The sequence below is a fragment of the Cyprinus carpio genome, chromosome A15, assembly GCF_018340385.1.
Source record: "Cyprinus carpio isolate SPL01 chromosome A15, ASM1834038v1, whole genome shotgun sequence".
Classification (NCBI taxonomy): domain Eukaryota; kingdom Metazoa; phylum Chordata; class Actinopteri; order Cypriniformes; family Cyprinidae; genus Cyprinus; species Cyprinus carpio.
This window is the reverse complement of record NC_056586.1, coordinates 12,895,281-12,921,638: the sequence shown is the minus strand read 5'-3', so window position 1 is coordinate 12,921,638 and position 26,358 is coordinate 12,895,281. Positions and strand designations below refer to the sequence as shown.

The 26,358-nt window shown below is 33.5% G+C and overlaps 1 pseudogene; it reads right to left on the bottom strand.

The window, feature by feature from the left end:
• Positions 1 to 1,268: 1,268 nt before the first annotated feature.
• Positions 1,269 to 18,523, bottom strand: LOC109103525 (annotated as a pseudogene).
• Between the last annotated feature and the right edge of the window lie 7,835 nt (positions 18,524 to 26,358).

The window sequence follows — 26,358 nt, the reverse complement described above, 5'->3', positions numbered from 1 at the left end:
ATTCTTGTTTTAAGCATAAACTCATTTGATTCTATTCAAATTCTCAGAAAACATCTCAAGTAAATGTATTTTAATTTAAGGATGTTTAGATATTTGTATTGGAAAACATCCATACTTTTTTTTTTTCAGTGCATGCAACATTTAACTTAATAAATTATTTAGAAATTTAAGGCTTTCTGCTCCAATTTAAGACCTTGAAGAAAAAAAAGTTGTTTTTGCGCACGTTTAACAAAATGCATGTTTTCTCGCTTTTATATTTTGTCTTGGAACTGATGATCATTTTAACGCTAGATATTAGGTGAAAACTACTTTCAAATAGTGGTTTTTACTAAATATGGAGCAATTTGCTGTATGGTAGCCCTAAAACTATTTCAAAGACATTATTTTAACTTGAAATTTCTGATAATTTCAACACTAAATATGGGAAAACTGCCTTTCAAATAATGGTTATTACTAAATATACAGCCGAAAGGCAGCCCTAAAAATCTCTTTAAAATTCAAACTGAGAAGTTAGTGAGTATCAGTTAAGTCTTTGAGCAATATGTAGGCAATACATGTTGAACTGTTTGGGGTGTACTGTACGCTTTAGTCTCTCTGAAGTCAGTTGTTTGCTGATGCAATTTGTTGAGATCATTTACTGAAATTATTTGGTAATTCCTGGAACGCTGTGAAACTGACACCGCTTCAGTGGGCAGCAGTAGGAGAATATTTTGAATTAGCATTCTAACATGATATTACTGAAGTTAACAGGCGTTTTAAAAGATGAATTATTTTTGCTAAACAGAGATATCAAGCATCTGAGTGGTTTGGAGACCGTTTTTGACTGTGCTACTTTTAAACGCTCAAGGGGGAAACAGTATAAAGATATTATTGGGTGTTACAACAGCAAACAAAAAGTCTGAAAGCAGCTTTCATGTGTTGCCGATAAAATGAACCAGTAGAAGAGTTGAATCTATCCACACCAACATACCGGTTGTACTTCTACTAAAATATCACGTGCTTTGAAATGTGATATTTTGGATTACAGACAGGAAAACTGTCATACAGTACTATTGTAAACATCTGCAATTGGCAGATGTGTGCACCTTTTTTTTCTTTTTTTTCAAAATACATAATTGGGCTTGGAAAGTTTTAAAACTTGAAATTAGGATTATATACTTGACTAATATGCAATAATATTAGGTGTAGCTCAGTCTTTTAAGATCCAGACATTTGAATATGTACAATAATAATAAATCTAGTTAATAAATAATCACAGGACACTAATGTTTCTGATGCAGCAATTGTTTATTAAACAAATCATTTAATAGCAACTAAAGTGCAGAATGCAGGAATGCATTATTTTTGATTTAAGAAAACAGTATAAGTGATAGAAAACAGAAAAAGTGTCGGTATTAAATCCGTCTCCCCATATATTCCAGTGTACAGTTCTTTAGCCATTAGCACTTCAGATCATCGCCTGAAAAATAATGTCAATCAACCTTTTATCGAGCAACATAACATATATCTATTTATATCATAATATAACATTCATAACTGTCATCATTTTAAAATGCTGATTTGGTGCTCAAGAAAAAAAATCTCATTATTATCAATGTTGAAAATGATGTTGATTTTTTTTTTTTTTTTTTTTAGGATTCTTTTATGAATAGAACGTTCAAAAGAGCATTTTTAATATAACATGTAAATGTCTTTATGTATTAGGGAATTCACATTTAAGAGTACAGTTATTCAAATCTATGATGGGGTTTTATTGAGTTTTAAAATTCAACAATTACAGTACTTACAGTAGTGTTTATGCACATGGGGAGGTGTAGTCAATCACAGACAATTCACCTGGAGGAATAGAAACACAACCTAGTTTTTTCGTGCACTATACTGTTGAGCTTGTCTCAATAAAATGAAAATGCATTATGGAAAGATTAAATACAGGGTCGTAAAGCACAATTATGCAATGCTTATATCATGATGTCACTAAGATTTATAAATAATGAAATTCTTAAACATTCAAATGGAAATAGATTTTCCCATTTTTTTGTTATGATTTATTTATTATATTTAGATGGGTTTATAATAAAAACCCTATATTGTATTTTCTTTCAGATTTTTCAGAGTGATGAATAAACACATACTGATCTTGTAGTAGTCATAGACGATCACTACAGCTGGTTTCAGGTTCTGCACCTGTACTTCCTGCACGAGCTGCAGGCTGATGGACTTCACCTGATTCTTTTTCAGCTGGAATGGAAGAGAAAGTTATTACATTATGATTACAGAGCGATTTATTTTCTATAGGGTATGGACATATGGGAATGCTTTAAAAAATGAAAATTAGCTTAAAATGTACTCAGTCTTGTGCTATCCAAGATGTAGATGAGTTTGTTCTTTCATAGGAACAGTTTTGGAGAAATGTAGGATCCTCTGCAGTGAATGGGTGCCGTCAGAATGTGGATCCAAACAGTGATAAAAACATCCAGAAGTAATACACATTACATTTTTTTTTTACTTTTGCTTCTAGCTAAAATACACAAATCAAGAATTATTTTAAATTGAAAAAAGTTCTAAACAAATATGTCATCGGATTTTGATGTGAGAGGACAGCAGCGGAAGTGTTATTATGGATTATGGACTCGCATTTTGGCCAGAAAAGACAATTTAAAGTTAAAATGCCTTGATGCATTTGTTTCTTACAAACACGCACCTTTTCACTTCACAAGACATTATTTGATGGACTAGAGTCGTGTGGATTATTGTGATGTTTTTATCACTGTTTGGACTCTCATTCTGACGGCACCCATTCACTGCAGAGGATCCATTGTTGGTGTCTTACATCACTTACATCCAAGTGATGTAATGCTGAATTTCTCCAAATCTGTTCCGATGAAGAAGCAAACTCATCTTGGTTGGCCAGAGACTGAGTACATTTTCAGTCAGATTTCATTTTTGAGCTTCTTGTTCAAGTAAACCAGCTCAGTTTATCAGTTTATCAGTTTATTATTTTAATGTCAAAATATCAGTGACCCGTCCCAAAAATAATTTGAACCCCTCAAGGTATTTGAATAAAACAACATAAATTTGAATAAAACATTTACACTATCCAAATAGAAAATGACACGATCCTCATCCAGATCCACACGTTTGATGGTGGGGTCTTCCCTCAGCTGTGGAGACAGAGGAGCGAATGAGAACCAATCAAACGCTGGCTGCACAACTTGAGATCAAAAGAGGACCAGAGCCCTTCAAGTGTCACTCACAGCCTGCAGAGATGTCTCATCCGGCTTAAACCCAGACAGGAACCTGACGTTAATGATCACCATGTTGGTCTCCATTCGTGTGCCGTTATACCTGTCACACAATTGCTCCAACAATCACAAACAGGGTTCACAACCACACATTGTTGTGTATGCAGTCTGACAGACAACAAAGAGTCTATTAAGCCATAAAATCTTCATTCATTCTTTCTTTATAAAGTCAAGTGGGTATGTTACTAATTCATTTAGCAATATCATTGCAAGTAGAATTTGTTACAGCTGTCTGCAGGACTTCTCTACATACATTTGAATGTTAATTTTTATGGACATTACCAATCAAAGTTTTTTTTTTTTTTTTTTTAATTTAATCAAAAATACAGCAAAATCATTAATGATTACTACAATGTTTTATTTTTGATTTAAATGCAGTTTATTCCAGTTTTGGCAAAGCTGAATTTTTTGCATCATTACTCCAGTCTTTAGTGTCACATGATCCTTCAGAAATCATTCTAATATGCTGATTCGTAGCTCAAGAAACATTTCTTATTAATATTTATGTTGAAAACGTTTGTGCTTCTTAAAGTTTTAGTCAAAACTGTGATACTCTGGATTCTATGATGAATAGAAATATCAAAAGAACAGCATTTTTTTATGTTTATTTTTTTTTTGTAACCTTTATAATCTCTTTACTGTGATTTGAGCAATGCAATGCATCCTTGCTGAGTAAAAGTATTAATTTCTTTCAACAAAAAAAGTCTTACCCCAAATCTTTGAACAATAGTATATATATTTAATATTTATTATTGTTTTGTTTTTTTTAAACATCTGATTAAAAACTGATGATCATTTTTGCTAGTTTGTAGTATTAAAATGACTAGTTAAATACTTTTATAGCGTTTTAGGTTTGTTTGTTTTTTTACTTGTTAGATCACTTTTTTGAATGGAAAAGAGCTGTGTAAAGATTCTTTAAAAATATCTCATTTTTGTTTCACAGGAGAGACAAAGTCATACAGGTTTGCAAGGACACGATAGTGATTAAATTACAGAATTATTTTTTATTTTTTTGGGTAAATATTTTATTAACACAGGGGATGTCTCACCTTACAGTGGTGGTTAGTGGAAAAGCTGGGTTTGTTGTGTTTTTGCAAACCCCAGTATTTGCACTGATTTTGAAGGCCAAAGAGTCTGGAGGAGGCGGGATATTGTAGTGCAAGGCAAACTGAGAGATAAAAAAACAGAATGATGTCAAAGACACAGTGATTTATATCACTTTTATAAATTCAAGTAGTCATCATGCAGTATACTCATCCTTATGTAATTCCAAATCCTTATGACTTCCTTCTGTGATCCATAGAAGAAAGAAAGTCATACAGGTTTGGGATGACATGAGGGTGAGTAAATGATGAAAACTTTCATTTCTAGATGAACTATTCCTTGGATGTGCATCAAAAGAGGCAGCTCACAGACCTGCACAAACACACAGCCTTTGCCTTCTGCCCTCAGCTTGTATGTGCCAGTAACTTCCTGCAACCGTTTCTCCTGGTAAAGCAGCCGGTTGTTCTGGTTCACGGTGAACTGGTTCTTCTGGCCTGAGGGGGAGGTCACGGTTACGGTAATGGATCCTTCTGGATTGTAGATGGCAGCACTGTACTTAGCGAGGGCCTGGAGTGCTACTACAGTGTCCTGTTCTCAGAGAGAGGGAGCGACACCACTGTTCAGTCAATAATGATAAAATGCATTGGGGTCTAAAAAAGCTGCATGAGATAAATAACATTACCTGTGTAGAGGAGAAGCCTCCATACGCGTTCTGCTGCTTGCTTAGCCAGTGCACTATGCCAGCAGAGTAGTTCAGTCCAAATCTAGGCAGTGTGGGTCCCGAGAGCAGCGCCAGCAACACGTAGGCACTCGTCTCTACCTCCAGAGAGCCCGTCGGTTGCACATTATTAGCCAGAGTCCAATATCGTCCAACACCTGAAATAACGAGTGATTGTGTTTTTTTTTATTAAAAGCAGCAGGATAATCTAGATCAGGGGTTTTCAAACTGGGGTCCAGGAAAATTGGTATTGGGGGGTACACAAAAAATAATAACTATAATAAAAAAAACTTCAACAACAACAACAAAAAGAGTTAAAAAAAAAAAAGTTAATGTATCTAATTTGATTTTTTTTTAAATAGTATTTTTATATTTCTTATATTTTTTTCTGGGTTTTCTCCTCTGCAGCACAATAACTATATACAGTAGTTTGTGCCTTATTGACTTTCTTTTTAGGTAGGTTTTTTTATTTTATTTTTAAGTGCTATACTACAGAGTCCCAGACATGACATGCAGAGGAAAAAAAAATGTTATGGCTGCAAATTATGAATTCATTTCCTCGGTTTAGATCAATTGTGTCCAGAATATAACTAAATTATAACATGGGAACTAATTGGTACGATATGACCACAATTTAACTAAAACGAGGGAACAAATGAATAAAATGTGAGAACAAATTTTTAAAAGGTGGCCAAATGTGGTAAGTTGTGGGAACAGAGTCTTTAATCATGGCCACAATATCTATTTTTTCTTCAGCTGACATGTGTGGGGCTCCGTACTATAGAAATAAATTCTGATTTGAATTGAAAATTGAATTAATTGAGGTAAATTATTTAATTAAAAGCCAATTATTTAATTTTGCAAAAACAAAATATAAATGAATAAAGATAAACGATTGGAGCCTTTCTATTTAATATAATGTTATATATATATGAATGAAAAATATATACATCTTTTTGGAAAATATCAATTTTGCACATCATTAAAGATGAGTATTTTAGAATCGTTATTTATCTTATTTAATCTAAAGCTGAATGGTACCTTCTCTCCTGGCCTGGTTGTCCAGGTTGGAGATGAGGTTCTGTCTCATCTGTTCATCTCCAGCAAGAGTGAATGTGTAGGACAGCAAGGCGGTCACATAAGTGTTGGTGATGTCACTGGAAGATTCCCTCAGACATGTAAGGCTTCTCACCACCATGGGATCCACAGAGCACACAAGAGACTTAACGAGTGTTTGCTTCCTTCATTAGACACATAATCTATACTGAGCTGTCCGTGACCATCTCTTAGGAGCCATAAAGAGGGTTTTACTCACAGTTCTCTGGACGCCTAACTCCAGCAGTGCAGCAGTGATGTATGCAGAGAGAGTGACTTCATTGCTGACGCCACCCTGCGAGAGGAAAAGCATCATCAAAGATCCTTCCCACCCTCAGCACTTCAATCTCCTCAATTTATTGACATCTACCAGAAATTTTCAGAGTGTGAAATCCATAAATGACTCTGATCCATTAGTTCTCCCTGCAATCATCTCCTCATCCCACTCAACGCTGAGACAGCTTCACATCTCATCTAACTTTTCTACCATTAACATTACCATTACATACTGTTTAAATTTTAACATTTCTGTTTTCTAAAACTGTTTTTGCTATTTATTTCTCCATTTTTAATGTAATGTTTTCCTCAGTTTTTAAATAATACATAGTATATGGTTTATATAGTGTCTTTTAATAATAAACATCACTAAAAATGTTAAAGTTATGCTTAACTTGATGTTAAAATTATTTTCCCAATGAGATAAATTAAGAAAACATGTCATATTATCCTATATAACCTTGCATAATCTTGAAAACAAATCAAAATATCTATTTATTTTATTTAATCATTTTTCATACATTTTGTTCAATAAAAGAACACTAGGGAAAGAACAATAATATGAAAGCACAGAGGAACATGAGCTCACTATAGTCCTAAAAAATTAAGAAGAAGTCTATCTGTGAAATCTATGGATATTCTTCACCTGCCTCCCAAGACAGTCTTGTTGTATAAAACATGGTTATACAATATGCCCTCCTGCACACAACAAAAGAAAAGCCCTGCAGATACCAATGTTCAGTTCATGTGAGCTGTCAAGACCTATCAAATGAAACCTTGAGGGAGGGGGGTTTGTTATTAGCTGGCCAAAATATCCCTGCTGAAAAAGAACAGCTAATTTGGCTGGTTTCAGCCGGTTTAGCTGGCCTTGCAGCCTGGTCAATCAGAAAAAATTCCATCCTAAAAGCTTCCGTCCTTGACAATACTGGTCAAAAGTTTGAAAAATTAAGATTTTTTTATGCTTTGAAAGAAGACACTTTTGCTCACCAAGGCTGCACTTATTTAATCAATAATACAGTAAAAAAAAAAAAAAACTAAATAATTATGTGCAATATCATTACAATTTAAAATAACCGTTTTTATCAAAAACATTTTCTTCACTTTTAAAACATCTTAATTATTCCAAACTTTTTGACCAGCAATGTAGCCCACAGTAAACCAGCTGGGACTTTATGCTGGTGTAATATTTTTTTTTTTCAGCAGCATGTAAGACACCTGAGCATGACTCTCCTGTTCTCACCATCATATCAATGTGGAAGAGTCTCCCAACAGAGGCGAAGCAGCCGTTCTCCTGTTGCTGTTGCCCCAGCCATTCCTTTGCCTGATCGATGTTATTCTGATCTATAAATATATACTGCCTTGCCCCACCAAAACTCTTCATCACAAACGCAGTTAGCCTGAGGAAACAAAAGGAATCGCTTTCAAATACCCATAATTTGGTAACTCTGCCTTAAAGAGTTTTCAGGATGTTTCCTGTGCAAAGTCGATGTCTTAGTCCATGTCCATGACTAGGTCTTCCCCATTCCAAAAACAACTTCTTAACCGAAGCTGTTAAATTCAGATATGGGAAGCCAGAATCCACACAGTAACCCCTAAGCTAAGTATCTGTACCAGACTCACCAGGTGTTACCAGAAGGATCACTATTCCCAAAAGCACTGTAAGATCCGTCATAGTGCTTGTATGTCAGCTCTCTCTGATAGCCTGCAACACGAGACAGTAAAATTTTTTAAATGCTTTATGATATACAACTTGAAAAAAAAAAAGCTAAAAAAATACTCATTGTTTGTAAATTTATTAGACATTTTCTTATTAAAACAAACATGCAAACACAAATTTTATAATCAGTATTTTTGCTTTCTATTCCAGTAAAATCTTTTAAATGAATTTGCATTTTATCTTCTATTTCATAATGGTTTTTCCTCACCGCTCTCCAAGAAGGTTATGGCTCTGTCTTTAATCTGAGGAGTGAGTTGCCCGGTGCTCTCCAGGTATTGAAGAATGTAGATATTGGGGGCAAAACGTAGCATGTTTTGCTCTCCACAGCCGTACGGCATTGCCAGCAGATCACCGATGTTCCTCAGAGCACGACCCATCAGATCACCTACGGACCAGAGTAATATAAGCATCACTATGATTAAATAAAACTGAAAACTACCCAATAAGAGCAATTCTACTGATTACAGAGTATTTAAAATATAAATACTTATTATAGAGATATACTTATATTATAGAGAATATCATGTGTATTATGTACATATGCCCAGCATGTCTTTAGGCTCACCCAGAACAGTGACGAAGCTTTTGGCAGAATCCTTGACAAAAACATTGGGTAGAGTGAGAGAGACTGATGTTTTCCTGTGGACTGTCTAATGGAATAGAGAAAAAACGTCATGTTTAAAACGTGGTCATGCTGTACTTTACTACAGACAATAATTTTCTCCATTTCTTGTAAACACTACAGTTTTTTAAATAATTTTTTTGAAACCTTTCTGAAATGTTTTTTGTTGTTGTTGTTGTTGTTTTTACATTTATCCAATGCAATAACGTGTGCATTACTGTATAAAGGATTTTTGCTCATTTTAACAAATTAAAGCTCAAAATATTATTATTATTTATATTATTATAGATAAATATTATCTATGGCAGTGGTAACTGACAGCATGTTACAGTGGTTAACTTCTATTAAAGTCAGAATAATTCAAATATAAATTCTTCTTTTAATAGACAACACAATGCACTGTAATGCCACTAACCTGTTAAGCAGATGAGTTCATTCTGAGTGATTGACTGCTTAGTTCCCTCTGCCTGAGAAATATATGGGTAATAACTGTTTTAATTGTGTTTTTAAAGCAAAACAAAACAAAAAGCAAATTTATAGACAGACAGACAGACAGACAGACAGACAGACAGACAGACAGACAGATAGACAGATAGATAGATAGATAGATAGATAGATAGATAGAGAGATAGATAGATAGATAGATAGATAGATAGATAGAGAGATAGATAGATAGATAGATAGATAGATAGATAGATAGATAGATAGATGATAGATAGATAGATAGATAGATAGATAGAGAGACAGACAGATAGATAGAGAGACAGACAGATAGATAGACAGTAAAACGTACCTCCACCAGAACGCTCTGCATCACAGTATCAATTCTGCCTTTGTCCGGCAAAGTCACCACTTCGTTGCCACACAGTTCTCGGCTCTGCACCGCCTCAGCGCGCACTGTAATGTTCACCTTTCCTGTAAAACACACACACCAGTGACAGTGGTTGCAGAAGAAAGTTAAGTTACAGAAGAAAAAAGGTACCCATACAGGTTTGGAACAACATGAGGGTGAGTAAATGATGACAGAATTTAAATTTTTGGATGAACGGACTTTAAGACATTCTTATTATAAGTGTTATACCACGTCCTGGTACAAACATGATCAAACATAAAATAAGCGTTTCCATTTAGGGAATGAAATTGAAATAAAAATGACATTTATGATTGTTTTTGCTCATATGGCTTACCTAGTGCAGACGGTGTAATAATCCACTGGAAGGTTTTGCTCTCTTCAGAACAAACACATTGAGTGTATGTGCAGCCTCTACACGGCTGAGCTGTGAACTGCAGTGAGTCTGCCAGCGTGACCTTCACCTTTATTAAAAGAGAGAGGTTTGTACAGTGGCAGTCTACAGGAAAAATGCTTTTACTACAAACACTTGCAAAACCGATCCAGGACAAACAAGTAAACACATTAAGGGGCCTCACCATGATACATTTGGGGAGGTAGTTGAATACAGAAGCTTTGAGAGTGAACGTCTCCTCACGGATAAGAGAGTAGGGGAGGGTGAGGCTCACAAAGAAGGGCTTGAAAGCAGTGAGATCAGTCTTGGGGGCCACTCCTAACCCGACAGGGGATGTGCAGAAAGCTCCTGCTGCCCATTTAGTGATGGTGTCAGGGACAATCTTTGTGACATCCACAGATCCTGATCTCCTGGTGAATAAATTTTTTTTTTTTTTTATATTAAAATATTTTTTCTGCATAATTAAAAAGGACTGTAATGTATACAGTATATACAGTAGTGCCATGGTGCAAGATACATACCCCACAGGTATAAGATCCCATATCCAGGTTTCTGGAAAGAATTTGCGGATCTTCTGAGGAGGGTTTGATACTTTTGAACCAAACCCTATCTCTGGCCCGGCCAAGTCTACATCCCATCCGAGCATTGTCCACAGCAGCTGTTTGAATTGATAGTTTGTAAATGCAATCAGATAAAAAATGGCATTTCCAAATCCTAAAAAAAATGAAGTTACTTACATTCCCTGAACATTGTCTCATAATAACGACAAACAACAGCAGCTACAACAAAAGACACTGTAGTAACTCTGAAATAAGAAATAGGAAGAAGTAAGTGTTACAGTATGTTACTGTGTGTAAGATAAAAAGTGTACAGTGAGACTCAGTGACACTCAATGACACTGGAGGATCTCTGAAATAAGAAATGGGACATTTTGTGTATCTTACTCTAAAGATGTTGTAGACATCATTTTTGTTGTCGTAGTAAGGGTAATAGAAGCGAGAGCGCTTGCGCCTTGCAGGTTCAGCAAAAGGGATTATCTCCCAGGGATTTCGGCAGGGGTTAGGATCCCACTCCTCAATGTTGTATGGGTAACCTGACAAAATCTGGACTGGTAACATTTGTAGGACCTGTAGAGTAATAACAGATATTGATCCATACCAGTGACAAGGCAATTACCTAATAATAATAAAAAAATAATAAATAAAGAACATTTAATTGGTGTGTGTCCATAATAAATTAATAAATAATATAAAAATCTACTTTATTACATACACGTTTCAGGTTCTAAGAAAATGGTTAGGGTTAGGGTTAGGGTACCCTTTTTGTATTCATATATGTTTCATGTGGTTAAAAAAAAACATTTTATATAATTTTCAAAAAAATGTTTCAATTTAATGATTCTAAAAAAATGGCATGTAGTGTATCCACCAAGTAAAAATTAATAACATATTTTTGATACACCATATGAATTCAGTTTTTAAAAATATTAATAAGCAGTGAAGCAATATTTTTGTTAAAATATTTTTTAAATATTAAAATATTGTTTTATATATATATATATATATATATAGATATATATATATATATATATATGAGTATATATATATATATATATATACTATGTCATGTGGTTTATCCACCAAGTAAAAATTAATAACCATTTTCCTGACACCACATGAGTTTGTCTTTAAAATATTAATAAGCAGTGAAGCATTGTATAATTTTTTTTCAAATAATAAAATGTTGCATTATTTATTTCTATTTTTATTTCTATTATTTAAAAAAATACATGTAGTTTTTTTTTATTATTATTATTATTTGTTATAATATTAAATGATATAAAAGATTACGGTGAACCTACTTCTTAAAAGTTTCTTATTATACACTTTTATTCTTTTAATGAGGCTTTTTTTCTTCTTCAATATTGGGACAGTTGTATCACTCACATTTTTAGTTCTTTTTTACTCCCAAAAAATTATCTAAATTAATTTTAATCGAAAAATTAAAAACATGCTTATTATGAAAATTTTTGAAAATGAATCAAATTTGATATATATAGTGCCACGTCCCTGACCCATCTCTTTAAATAAAGCTTATCAACTAGTTCTAGTTGTAATGTACATTATGGTTTAACATACAGAGGCTGCATCCAGCTCGGCCTCTGGTCTCAACAGCAGCACACTCTGATCAATGGCCCGCACGGAGCACAAGGAGCCAGGGCTGGCTTTCAGGTTAAGAGATGTCCTCTCTCCAGGTAGTGCGGTGGGAGACGAGAACTTTAAGGACACCTGTAAAAGAACAGACACGCTCTCATCACACATTAATGATAAAACATTGAGTTCTAAAATGAGATTTCATGTGGGATTTTCTGACCTTGTTTGGCAAACATTCTTCATGGGGAAGTTTCATACTGTCTGCTACAGCTTCTCCACTGGGAAGAACTGTGTAAACCACCACCTGAGCGTATGGAGTCAGAGCTGCCATGCTCTTCAATGAGAATGTCAGTTCTCCTCTAGATTTCTTTTATGAAAGAGAGAGAGCATTTGTGGAAACAAGAAAGGTGCATGCTGAAGCACAATGTGCAAAGACAATATAAACATTCTTAGGCAATAAGACAACAAAGTGATTGCTAATGAAAAAGAGCTGTGTACCCTCTCCCAGAGTTCACACTCACAGACAAACGACCATTTTGAGCCATGCTGCCTCTGGACAAGACCTGGAGTCCAAGTAGATAATTACTGTTTGACAACTGATGTAATTCTATGTTCTACAGCTTCACTACCATTGTGATTTTTTTCATTATCTTTTTCTTTCGTGATAATAGAATTTAAAAATTTCAGTTGTCTCTACCAAAAAAAATGTGGGAAACCACAAATATTACAATTTTTGTCCAGTTCTGCTAACTATTTTCATATTATGGCAGCAATAAATGGTCAATATAAAAGTCTGGACTATTTTGTCTAAATAAACTATAAAAAAAAATTTAAGTTATATTATAACATTGTAATATACAGTACATTATGAAAAACTGACCTTAATTTGAAATATTTGCTTAAAAATTACTTTTAACAATGCTATTCAATTTTTTAGTGTTTTTAAATCAAATATAAGAGGTCATTAATCGAAATGTAACAATTGGGAAAATGAACATTAAATACAATTATATTTATAAGTTATACATCATAAAGGTCAAAGAGCTGGTTGAAACAAATGACCAAGCAATTGATGGACAAATAAAAAAGAGTGTCAGTGTTAAACGTACAATGTAGAAGAAATCCAAGGTTTTCTGGCCTGTTTTGAGGGCACTGCCCTGGATGATGTAACTGGCCGTCACTGTTGCATCACTGTTACAGCTGAGCTTCTCTGGAGCATTCGTCAACATCAGGAAACTTTTACTTTTGGAGTGAAAGGGTCTTATGTAGTGATAGCCTGATGGATAATATCTAAAAGCCTCAAAATCAGTCCGTTCTATACCTCCCTTATGATAGACCTAATAAAAAAAAAAGGATGAAAATCTATACATGAATTATATACATAAACATCATGTTAGAAAACAAAAACCCCACCAACCTGTAATTGCACAGGTTTTTCTGACCAATCCAAAGTGTTGAAGGAGAAGCGGGCAGTACCATTGATGTCTGTCTTCAGTGTCACATTGATCATTTTATCATCATAATGTGCATATACAATCACTGACTCATTTTTCATTGGCCTGGACTGGGAGTTAGTGACCACAAACTGTTAAAAAATAAAAATAAAAAGAGAAAATTATTCCTGTACACACAATATGGCTATGCTAACTGCTAAACAGGTTGTTTATTAATGCTGCATTTTACAAAGTCGGACAAAAATAATATACAGTTATGAAGTTTTTATAAAGATGGTTATAAAAACACACGTGTACTGTAGAGTTACTTTTAGAGCATTTGCTCTATAATTAGTAGCAAAGCTAATGACTTCCAGCTAGCTGTTACCTTTCCCTTAAAGACCATGCCAGGCCTGTATGTATCTGGTGTGTCCTCAAAGTTAACATAGACATAATCACTGGTCAACTGAGCTGAGGTAGAACCCTGCATAGTTATCCCTGGAGGAACAAAACACATGTTTCATTACTCTATTTTGGAGAATAAAAATGAACAACGGCCGTTTGTTCTACACTCTCACCTGTTTCCAGACTCTTCCACATTACAATTCACTTGCAAAGACCCTGCTGGCAAAGTCAAGCCAAACTCAGTCATATTTACCACCAGACCACAGCCAGTCTTATCAGTCTGAATGATAACGAATGAAAAGAAAATGATTATTTAGACTTCTTAAATATGTTGTAATATGGAAATTGTGAAAAGGTACACTTTGGCATACATGTCATTTTAAGGGAGTACTTATTACAGAAATATATAAATTTACTTTATATAACCCTAATTCCAAAAAGCTGGGATTCTATGTAAAAAGTAAAAAAAAAAAAAAAAAAAAAAAAAAAAAGTTAATATAATTCTGTTTTTACCTACATTTTTTACACAGCGTCCCAACTTATTTGGAATTAAGATATACTTAAGTGCAAACTGAATGTAATGTTTTTTGGACACTTAAGTGCATGTTAATTGCAACTAAATGAAATGATGAATGTTTTATAGTTTAAATTATTATTTTTTTATTATTTTTACCCACTTAGTGGGACTGAAGTACATCTTAATTACTTCTATTTTCTCTGAAATATGGTTTAAGACTTTAACCTTTACGTTAACACTTTAACTTGAAGTGTACTGCCGAAAGCACCAACCAGCATTATGGAAGTTGCCTAAAATATATACACTTTAGGTGTAATATTGAATAATACAATACAGTAATATCAGCTCATTGCTATTTCTTGTAATTGGGACCTTATGATATTTAAAGATGTTTAAGAGGATAAATGCTAATTAGTACAGTGCTTTTAGGATTATAAGCCCAAAGGGTAACAGTTTTGTGTGTGCAGAGAGTAACGCACCGTCATTGAATATTTCTTGCATATGTTAATCATGTCAGGGGAAGGTCTCCGCCAATAGTAACCATAGCTCTGGCTACACACTTCCCATTCACCAGACCCCAGTACAGGCTTGCCATATGTGTATCTAAAGAGAGTGAAAAAAGTATTTCATCAGGCTGAACATATCACTGAAACACAGGTATGCACCTCATTTATCTGCAAAGAAATTATTATTTGTAAAAAAAAAAAAATCTTACTTTGCACAAACTTTCAGAGTGACCTCTTTGTCCTGGAAGGTTAAAAATGGATGGAAAAATCGATGTTCACTCCAATATTTTGGCAGAACTAAAAGATGCATGTAGAAAAAAAAAGGGTTACATAAAAAAACCAATGGTACACTTTAAAAGGTTCATCAGTATTGGAAGTGACAAATGTTGAAGCCTGTTTCTGACCATATTCTTTAATTTCAAAGCTGTGGTGATATTTGTTGGTTTTCTTAGCATCCCAAGCAGTGATCGTGTAGAAACCCTGAGCAGCTTCTGGAGACCTGGAGTGGGACAGATCCAAAATGCCACTCCTTGTGGTCTGATTCAACCACTGACCAATGCGATTTGTTTGAAGAAGGGTCCTAAACAAGCGGTGGCACATAATGAAAAAGGCCTACAGTGGAATCAACCTGCATTTAAGTAAAGTAACAAAACAATGAACAGATCATGGCTGCTTGAAGGATTTTACCCGGAGTTCTACAGTTTGAAACTGCAAAAGAAAGACAGAAGAAAATCATTTTAGTTAGGTCAAAAGAACAATAATGTATTTTGCCAGCAATTCAACTGAAAATGAAATGAAATAAAATTTACCACTTGGTTGCGAGGCAAGAAATTGGAATCCAGAGACACAATGCGAAATTTAACTGGTGAAGAGAGATTTTGAGAAAGAATATTTACGCATAAAGTATGCAATTCAGAAAGACTCACAGGCTTATATTAATAAGAACAAATTAGTACTGACAGCTTAAACTATTTCGGAATAATTTACAAAGAGAAGAATTACTTGTTTGTCCAGGCTTGTAGATAGGCTTGTCTGATTGGATGAAAAGAAGATTTTGGGGGGGATTTATGAGGATCTTAGTGGTTTTGTTCAGGGATGTTTTTGCCCCTTGGATTGCAACATCGATGGATGCCACAGACTCTACAGTGACTACAGGGACTTGAAAATACAAATCAAGAAAATATTGAGCGTGTAACTCCACTTACAGACTGCAGACTATAGGTTTGAAAGCAACATCAAGACTGCAGGGACCGCTGAACAATTCAGTATTAAAACATATATGCAAAATGAATGAATAAATGCAGGTTTTAGGGCTTTACTTACACTTTAATTGTATTTTAACTGCTTTAACCTTAATGTACATTTATAAGTGTTGTACAGACATGATGTAGGAAAGGGCCATGACCTCCATAGCATTACAAGATACACCGCTGTACTGTACTGTACTGTACTGTAATGTACTGTAAGTACAGTTGATTTACTCTCTATTCTGTTAAGCTATCCTGAGTATACTGACCTTAAAAGGGACACATTTGTAGAAATCCTTTTTAATGGAGCCCTGTTGTAGAATGGTCAGATTGCGATCATCAGTCCTCAAAGTTACCACTATAGAAAGTGGTTCTTTGGGCTCGTGGATCTGTGCACACAGAGTCTCTGTCTTGCCACCCACCACCTGGGAAGAGACTGTCACCAGGTATATGCTAAAAGAAGACAAAAAACAAAAAAATAGAGACTTGCATAAACCTACAATGACAATAAAATCTTTTTAAAAGCATTCCATTAGCTTGGTGTTGTATAATCCTGGGGTTGTTTTGGGTGAATGCACAGTTGAGGAAGTGACTTGGAATTTCTGTAACTGTGCCTGGAAGTTCATGGGGTGTCTTTATGGATGGCTGCACTTGCAGTGTAAAAATAAACCTTGTGTAAGTGGCTGGTGCAGTATAAATGTGACACTATGAATTACCTCAGAATTAAAACGAAAAATATATTATATTTAACCAGACAATACATATAATGTTGCATTACAATAAAATCTAAACAAATATAAATAATAAATGTGTATATTTTACTTTTGACTGCTATTAAACAGTTTGGAATAATTAAGATTTTTAATGTTTTTGAAAGAAGTCTGCAAGTTACAAAGGCTGCATATTTGATCAATTTCTGTAAAAACAGTAATGAAATAATATTACAATTTAAAATAAATGTTTTTATTTGAATATATTTTAAAATGTAATTTATTCCAGTGATACCAAGCTTAATTTTCAGCATCATTACTCCAGTCTTCAGTGTCACATGATACTTCAGAAATCGTTCTAACATGCGGATGCTGCTCAATTTGTATGAATTATTACTGATGCTCAATTATTAAAAATAGTTCTTATCAAAGTTCTAGACAGATTTTACTTATCAATATTTGTTGTGTAAAAACATGATGCATTTTTTCTGGATTCTTAGATGAATAGAAAGTTCAAAAGAACAGCATTTATTGGAAATAGAGTCTTCTGTGACATAACAAATGGCACGTTTGATAAAGTTAATGTGATATTGCCGAACAGATGTATTAAATGCTTAAAAAGAAAGAAATGTTGCCTGAGCAGCAAATCAGCATATTAGAATGATTTCTGAAGGATCATGTGACATAGAGAGATTTCTGAAGGAATGTGTGACCTGAACCCTGGTCAAGAAATGAAGCTGAAAATTCAGCTTTTCATCACAGGAATAAATGGCATTAATAATACTTCACATTTTTTTTTTTTTTTTTTTTTTGAAAAACATAAAAATAAATAACTATTCCAAACTTTGAACCAGTAGTGTAGTTATATATTATATTGTACTTTTTTAGTAAACTCATAAAAGGTAAAACTTTGTAATTTATTGGAAGCAGTCCCCAGAATTTCCTGCACAAACCTTAATAATTGATTCTATTTTGTATTTTCAGTTTTTAGTTTAGCATTATTTAGCGTTATGTGTGTTACTGCTGGTGTTTTGTGTTTGTATGGGTAACACTGTGTTGTCTTTATGTTGTTATTGAGTTATTGGATAGGTCAATATTGCTTTAACTCCCAGATTTAATAGCTAAAATGGCATATTTTAATATTCTTTAATATAAAATACGGTCACGAAAATGCTAGTCGTAATGCTTGCAACATCGCCACTGTGTCTCTCTTACAGTCCGTTTTTACCGTAAATCTAAAAATAAAATGTTTACAGTGTGTTGCCTGTGAGAACACAAAAGTGCAGTTGTCCTAAACTTTTCATCAGCGTCTACTGTAGTTGTGGAAGACATTCGTCTGGTCCTCGACCTGCGGACCTTCTTGTTATCTTGTTTTTGGGAAGATAATAATCATAAAGGTTCTTACGGATCGGTGGCTCCACTTGTGATCGACCATTGCAGCAGCAGCAGCAGCAGCGGCGGCAGTAGCGACAGCAGCATCCTGAGCAGTCCGGCACATGCGCAGAGAACTCGTCCTCTGATCTCATCACACAAGTGCGCACTTTTATACACCTCTGTCTCCTCCCTGTCCTACCACACCAAGGGAAGGAAAGTCTGAGGCAACTGGTATGAAGAGTTGGATATTAGGGATCGATTTCCTCTTGTATTGTGTAACAAAGTAAGTGGACAGTGATTCATTTAAGTCACTTTTTATTGTATTTATTTATTTATTTGCAAAGATTACTTTGGACAAACAAGCTGCATTTATCACTCAAGTTATGACACTTGGGAATTCTATGCATTGCAAAATATTAAAACAAAGATCACATTAAAAGTCCAATAAAACTTTAATATGAAGTGAAATAATAATATAAAATAAAATCAAATAAAATAAAATAAAATAAAATAAATGAAGGTCACATTAAAAGTCATGGAAACTTTTTTTTTTTTTTTTTGTAATCAGACAGTTATTATTTATTTCAATGTCTTTTAAACCTTGTTCCTCAAACATCTCTACAAACAAGAAATGAAATGAAATAAAATGAAATGAAATTAAGGTCACATTGAAAGACTATGAATCCTTAATCAGACAGTCATGATTTATTTCAGTGACTTAACCTTTGCACTTAAATTAAAATGCATTATAAAAATATTGTTATACTTGAAAGCTATTATAAACTTTAAACAAGTATGTATATAAATAAATGAATAAGTGAGGGTTTGAATGTAAGATTAAATTATATTTATATTATAATATAATAATCAAAATATTATTTAACATTTTTTTTGCATTCCATCCAAAAAAATAATAATTAAATGCTTAGTATAATTTGTAGATTAAAAAATAAAAGTGCACACAGTAAATGAATAATGCAGACATTACAGCATTTGCATAAAATTACTTATAATCACTTTCAGTTGTTGACCGTTTAAGGTGTGACATAACATGACATGATCTGCAGAAAAAAACTGCTATATCATGGGACAGAACATCAAACCATTAAAAATGTGCATGAAATCTGCAGAAATGTGCTAAATTTTTCAGTTTGTAATAGCTATTTTTGAATTTTTATCAAGAGCCCTAAAACCAAGTTCTGAAAAAGAGTGAGACTGTGTCATGCATGGACAAAGACACATGTCATTTAGTACAGTATGTTTGAGAGGGTGTGAGTTCTCGCAAGTGTATTTGGAATAATCTGGGGTGAGGAAAGCTTTTTTAATGACTCTACACCTCCAACTTGGTGATTCAATAACGGACTTGATAATTAGTGAGGTGTATTTCTTCCCACTTCCTGCTAAACAGGTTATAAATATTTGTATTTCTTTATTTTAGAGATTGTTTATGTAATCTGGAGACTGGTGTACCAAGGACAGTGCCCTCTCTATTAGTCTCAAGCTTATGTGTGTGCCAGCAACCAAAGTGCAAACAAGTGGGAATAAATTCAGCTGTACTCCCAGTTTCTGAAAGGTGACGCACACAGATCATTTCACAACAAGGAGCAGCTTTCCAAGCAAGTACCACCCACTGGTTAAATATAGCATGTTATGTAGAAGCAAAAAAATTTTGAAGTGTTATCTGTAATGTCTCTATTTCATGTGTAATATTTCATGTGAACTATTATTTTTATTTATTAACTACAATAATAAAAAACAAACAAAAAAGAAAAAAGTCAACACAAACAAAGAATAAAAAAAAAATTATTAAAGACACCATAAACACCAAACTCTTCTGTTCTTCATATCTGGCACAACTTTTGATCTCATACCGTGAGATTTGACCTTTTAACCTTGACTGCACAAATATTGATGAGGATTCACATTCTTATCAAGTCCTTGTTTGAATAATCTAAGCAAATCTGTTTATTGTAAACAAAATGCAAATTTAAATAAGGACTATACAAATAAAAATACAGAAAAACACACAGGCTTATAATACATACAATATATAATAAATAAAAAAAACAATTATTCATCAAATAACAAAATAATATTTGATGACTTTGTAATTTCAAAATTTGTGTTAAATTTTAAATTTGTTTTGTAACAGTTGCATCACCAAGAAGCAGCTGTGCCATGGCTCTCTTATTAGAGATTTGAACTGGACTGTCAAATACAATAACATGAACTTTTTATTTCATGCAAACCTCAGGTTATTCTTCAATTATTTTTTTTATTATTATTATTATCTAAATGTATTCAGTATATTCATAAATTTTGCTCACTGGTTGCAACTTTGCTTGTCTAGAAATATTCAGTGAAATAAACTATCAGACATTAAATTGAAGATTACAGAGTAGTTTGTGTTAACATTTAGCAGAATTAAAATAAATAACGACTTAACCTTTGCGCTGTGTTGAAAATCTTTTACCTAATTTGATGTTCTCAGTCAAAATTACCAGGCTTTTAAAAAATGTAAATCTCTCATTATGAATAATTTTGGCAATATTAATTTAAAAACTGGGGTGCATAAGCTCATTTCAATTAAAACTAAAACAAATCAACAAAAAAAATAGTTACAAAACCTTTGCTAGTTAAAGGAAAACAAGTTGATAAAATGATTGAATCCAATAGTTAATAATAATATATAATAATGAAACATTTCTAAGCATTTGTTGTTGCTGTTGTCATGTGTGCTGTTTTACAATTTCAAGTTTTCCTTTCTCTTTGTAGTGTAACAAGCTCTTGGTGAATAGATAAGATCCCTAAAGTTGCAAAGACTAAAGTCTCAAACCCAAAGAGTTATTCTTTATAAAAGTTAAGAGTTGTCCACGCCCTCCTAAAACACCTCGTTCAAACATGCCCCACATGTCTACGTCACCATGTGGGAAGATTTGCATAACACCGTTCAAATGTTCACGCATAGAAAGGAAGCGTTACTTTGATTCTCGCTGTAGTATTGTTGTTGCTGCTGCCGCCATGTTGTGGAGACACTGTGTTTCATTGTGAAAGTGAAACTACTTTGTTTGGCCTTCCAAAAGAGGACACAACTACAAATCAGAGGTTAAGTTGTATTTATAACGCAGTTCCAGAACAGTTCAAACCAAATATTCAAGTGTGTGCAGCACATTTTTTACGGAGGACAGTTTCCTGAACCTGGAAGTGTAGCCTACAATGCCGTCTACACACAAAGGCTGTTTCTATAAAGTGGGGCAATTCCAACTTTGCAAGGACAGCCTGGCACTGACTAACAGCCTGTAAGTACATTTTCATATTTAAAGAATTTGCCACTGATGATTCAAACGCAAGTTTTGGGCAGTGTAGAGTAGTGCTTGTTGTTTGTCGTTTCTCTGATCACAAATGCAGATATGGTTTTATGTTTACGTGGCACGATGCAACGCAACGCGTAAAAAGACAGTATAAGTCATTATAATCAGTAATTATGTCCATACTGGATGCAACAAATGTTGCTTTTGTCACTTAGCACCGGGACACGCATCACATTATAAAAGGGGCGTAACATTTCCGTCACACGCTTGAGCCATTCGGCCAATCACAGCGCACGTGATAGCTGGCCAATCAGAGCACCCCTCGCTTTTCAGAACGATGAGCTTTGTAAAAATCTACGTGTTTCAGAAAGGCAGGTACATAGAAGAGAAACAATAATGTACAGTATGTGGAAAATAATGTCTTTTTTGAACCTTAAACCGCATAAACACATTTCATTACACAAAATAATGTTCTTTTTAGCAACATCATATGACCCCTTCAATATGCAAAATTAAGAAATGTTATTTATTATATGAGCATTTATTGATATTTATTATTCAATATATTCAGTATTCTGACCATGTGTGTCAGAGAAAAATCTTACTTTCTTCAAGATTCCACAGAAAGCCTCTACAATAAAGGTATAAATAAAGCACTCTCTGTCAATTGTAAACGTCAAATGTGAAACAATGTGTAAATGTAAAATTCAAATACCATTTTTTTATAAACTTTCTTTTCAACTTCAATTCTTGTGATGGTTTTAAAGGAAAGCTCATTTACTTAAAGGGTTAGTTCACCCAAAAATGAAAATGAGCCCATAAATTACTCACCCTCAAGTCATCCTAGGTGTATATGACTTTCTTCTTTCAGACGAATCCAGTTGGAGCGCTGACCTCATACGTCATCAGCTCGGAGCTGCTTCCGTGTACAACTGCTTTTTCTTACAAAAACGCAATGATTCGCTACAGGAGGCCTTTGTTCACCCCCCAGAGCTGTGTGAGAGACTTTTTTTTTTTTTTTTTTTAATGAATGGGCACTTTTTATTTACATTTATGCATTTAGCAGATGTTTTTATCGAAAGTGACTAACAGTGCATTCAGGCTATACATTTTATTTCACCAGTATGTGTGTTCCCTGGGAAATGAAACCATGACCTTTTGTGCTGTTAATGCAATGCTCTACCTCTGAGCCACAGGAACACTTCTTTTGGACTGATGTAAGCAACACCCGCTGAGTGGCATTAAACAGCTTGAAAGATCAAAGACAATGGACTGGATTCGTCTGAAAGAAGAAAGTCATATACACCTAGGATGACTTGAGGGTGAGTAATTTATGGGTTAATTTTCATTTTTGGGTGAACCAAAGCTCAACCGCTCACAGTGAATGGGTGTGGTTTTTAGACGTTCTGAATAGATTCTTAAGGATTCAGCAAATAATGCGTGCTGGAAAACAAGCAGCGCAGTGCTGAAGCAGAGTACTTCATATAGATCTCACACCTGTCAGCTGCCATCTGTTGAAAAGTGACAACAAAGAGCTGTCAACACACACTCCTACCTCACCTTTGTTTTTTAGGTTACATGCCTGAGCACTGTCAAAGAACAGTGACAATCCCTCTTTCTTTGCTGCATGTTTGCTTTGCATTTTACACATCTTAGAATGCAAAAAGGAGGGTTTACCGTTTTAAAAAATAAACTGTCACTTTTATATATATATTTTTTTCATAAATATTTATTTTTTATAATGTACCATTACACTATATTGCACTACTAACAATACAATGTAACTTTTAATGTATAAACTCATAGTTTGAGCTGCAGTGGGTTTTTCAAATATAAACCGTTGATGTCATTTATGATGTTAAAAACAATTGTCCAGTAAATGACTGCAAAAGAGTATGAGTAGTGAAGAAAAAAAACAAACATCCATTCCTAATTTTTTGGAAAACCTATGACGCACAAGCATTCCTTGATTACACCAATTAATACACCATAATTATTCAGGCATATGTAAATACCTCTTAGAGTACTATATCTGCTTTTTTAATTAAAAAAGAGGGACCGAAATCTTCAAATTTCATGTTTGTATAATGGCTCCTTCCAGTGGCAAATAAGAAAGTGCAACAAGCATTTTATTCAAATGTCAATATTAAAATAAAGGTAAAGAAAATAAAAATAACAGTTAACTGTCTTGTGAATTTTTTTAAAAAAAATTTTTCAGTCTGTCATATGACTTGGTATATATATATATATATATTTGTTTTCTGTCTGTACAAATTCAGACTCTCTAGTTTTGTGTCTGAATAAAATAAATAAACTGAATAAAATAGTGAGTTGGCAGTTGTCTGATCTGATGAAATAAAATAATTCATCTTTCTCATGCAGGGAATGTGAGATTCATTTTCATTTATTTTTTATTTTTTGGTCTGCCTGATGTCACTGTGAACAGTGATAAGCTCAATATTTTCATTTCAAACCCCATATTGTTACCCCCCAAAACCCATCAAAATACATAATTCCTTTGGAAAACAGACCACACTCTCACAGCACTTTCACGTCTCGAAATCTCACAAACTGATTACTCAGCCTTGATATATTCTGTCATTTAAATTATATTTTAAAAAGAGAAAAATTACCATAATTTCTTACTAATTACAGATGTAAGAGTAAAACTGGCACCTTAGCAACAGAATTTCTTGCAACCCATGTGTGCATTTCTAATGTTACCCCAGATAGAACATAAAACATTAATGGGGGCAGGATTCTTTGCAAGCTGGTGATGAAATTATGGTGTAACCTTTATCAATGTACCAGAGTCTTCATGGCAGCGAAGCAAGGATGGATATCAGAAAACAGCTATTCTTACTGCAAATGTTGTTATAATGACAAATCATGAAGAATGAAATGAAAAAAAAAAATGGAAAAAGTTGATAAAAAAATAAAACATAAAATGCTTTCTTCTGACAGATGTGAAAGGCACTAGTCTGCAGCGGAGTGTCATTTATAAATAGAGGGCACTCAGAATCTGAGAATGACCTCATTCTTGTTGAGAAAACACACGATTATATAATGTATATTTTACAATATACATCTCCAGCATGCGCATTTGGGACATAATGATAAACTTTATTCAAAGATAAGTTGAAACATGATGTAATCTGGAAATATTATTCATTTTAAATGTCTTGTGTGCATGCAGATTGATCATCTATTTAATAAAAAAATCATAAGGTTGAAGAAGATCAGAAAACCCCGGTAACAGGATGAGAAAAGCAGGGAGAGAGCGGTATTCACTTTGGCTTGGCAGCAGGGCAAGAGGTAGTTCAGTCAGTTGTAGTTAGTTTCACACAGTGAGAAGTGTGCAATGGATCGAAGCATGAGCTTGTATCAGAGTTTTAATGTAATGGAGTGTGCAACAAAAATGTCAGATATGTGATCTAAAAATTAATGCTTTAATATTTCAACATTTCTCACAATTAGGCATTTCTCAGTATTTAAAGATTATCTAAACTAAATTTACTGCAAACGATAATGCACTGAAATACAATAAGTATCAATTTATTGTATGTATATAATGTATCAGCTGTGATTTTAACACTTTTGCAAAATGCAGTTGCAGAAAAAGACATAGTCATAATACTAGCGTACATTTCTCAAGGTGGTTCAATTCTGTATAGACACAAACTTTACAGTCTTGGTTGCAAAAACAGCTACTAAACATATCCACCAATAAAATAAAATAAAAATAATAATAATAAAAGAACTATTGATATGGATATGAGATGCCCCCAGTGGCAGGGCATGTTGTCACTATATATGATGTAAGATGTCAGTGAAACTGCCATTAAAAAAACCTATAAAAAGCAAAAATGTGCATAGTTAAAAAAAAAAAAAAGGTGAAACCATAACTCAATTCAAACAGACACATCCATAAAACAATTAACAAAACTCAAAGCAGAAATGTAAAAGAAAACAGAAATACACTAAAGGTGAAGTGAGATTTATTTTTAATTGAGAAAAGACTCTTATACTTACCAAAGTTGCATTCATTTGATCACAAATACAGTAAAAAAAAAATCATATTATTATAATTTAAAATAACTTTTATATTTGAATATTTTAAAATGTAATTTATTCCTATGATGACAAAGCTGATTTTTTTTTTGCAGTCATTCAGTGTCACCTGCTCTTTCAGAAATCATTCTAATATGCTAATTTGCTGCTCAAGAGAGATTTATCATTATTATCAATATTGAAAACAACTTAATATTTTTGCAGAAACCATTTTCATAATTCTTTGATGAAGTTCAGCAACATTTATTTGAAATGGAAATCATTTGCATCAAAAAGTGTCTTTACTGTCACTTTAAATAAATTTAATCCCTGCTGAATTAAGTATTAATTTCATTTAAATATATACAGTATATATATATATATAATATTATATATATATATATATATATATATATATATATATATATATATATATATATATATATATATATACTGACCTTAACATACAGTATACAGTAATTTAAAATGTATATAAATTTAAACATTTAAACATGTTAATGTCCCTTCATGACACCTGTCTGAACGTTTGCTAGATATCCAGCAGCTACAGAATAAATATGACGATAGTTTCATTTTAGTTTGGAGGGCAGATTTCACCCACACACACACAATG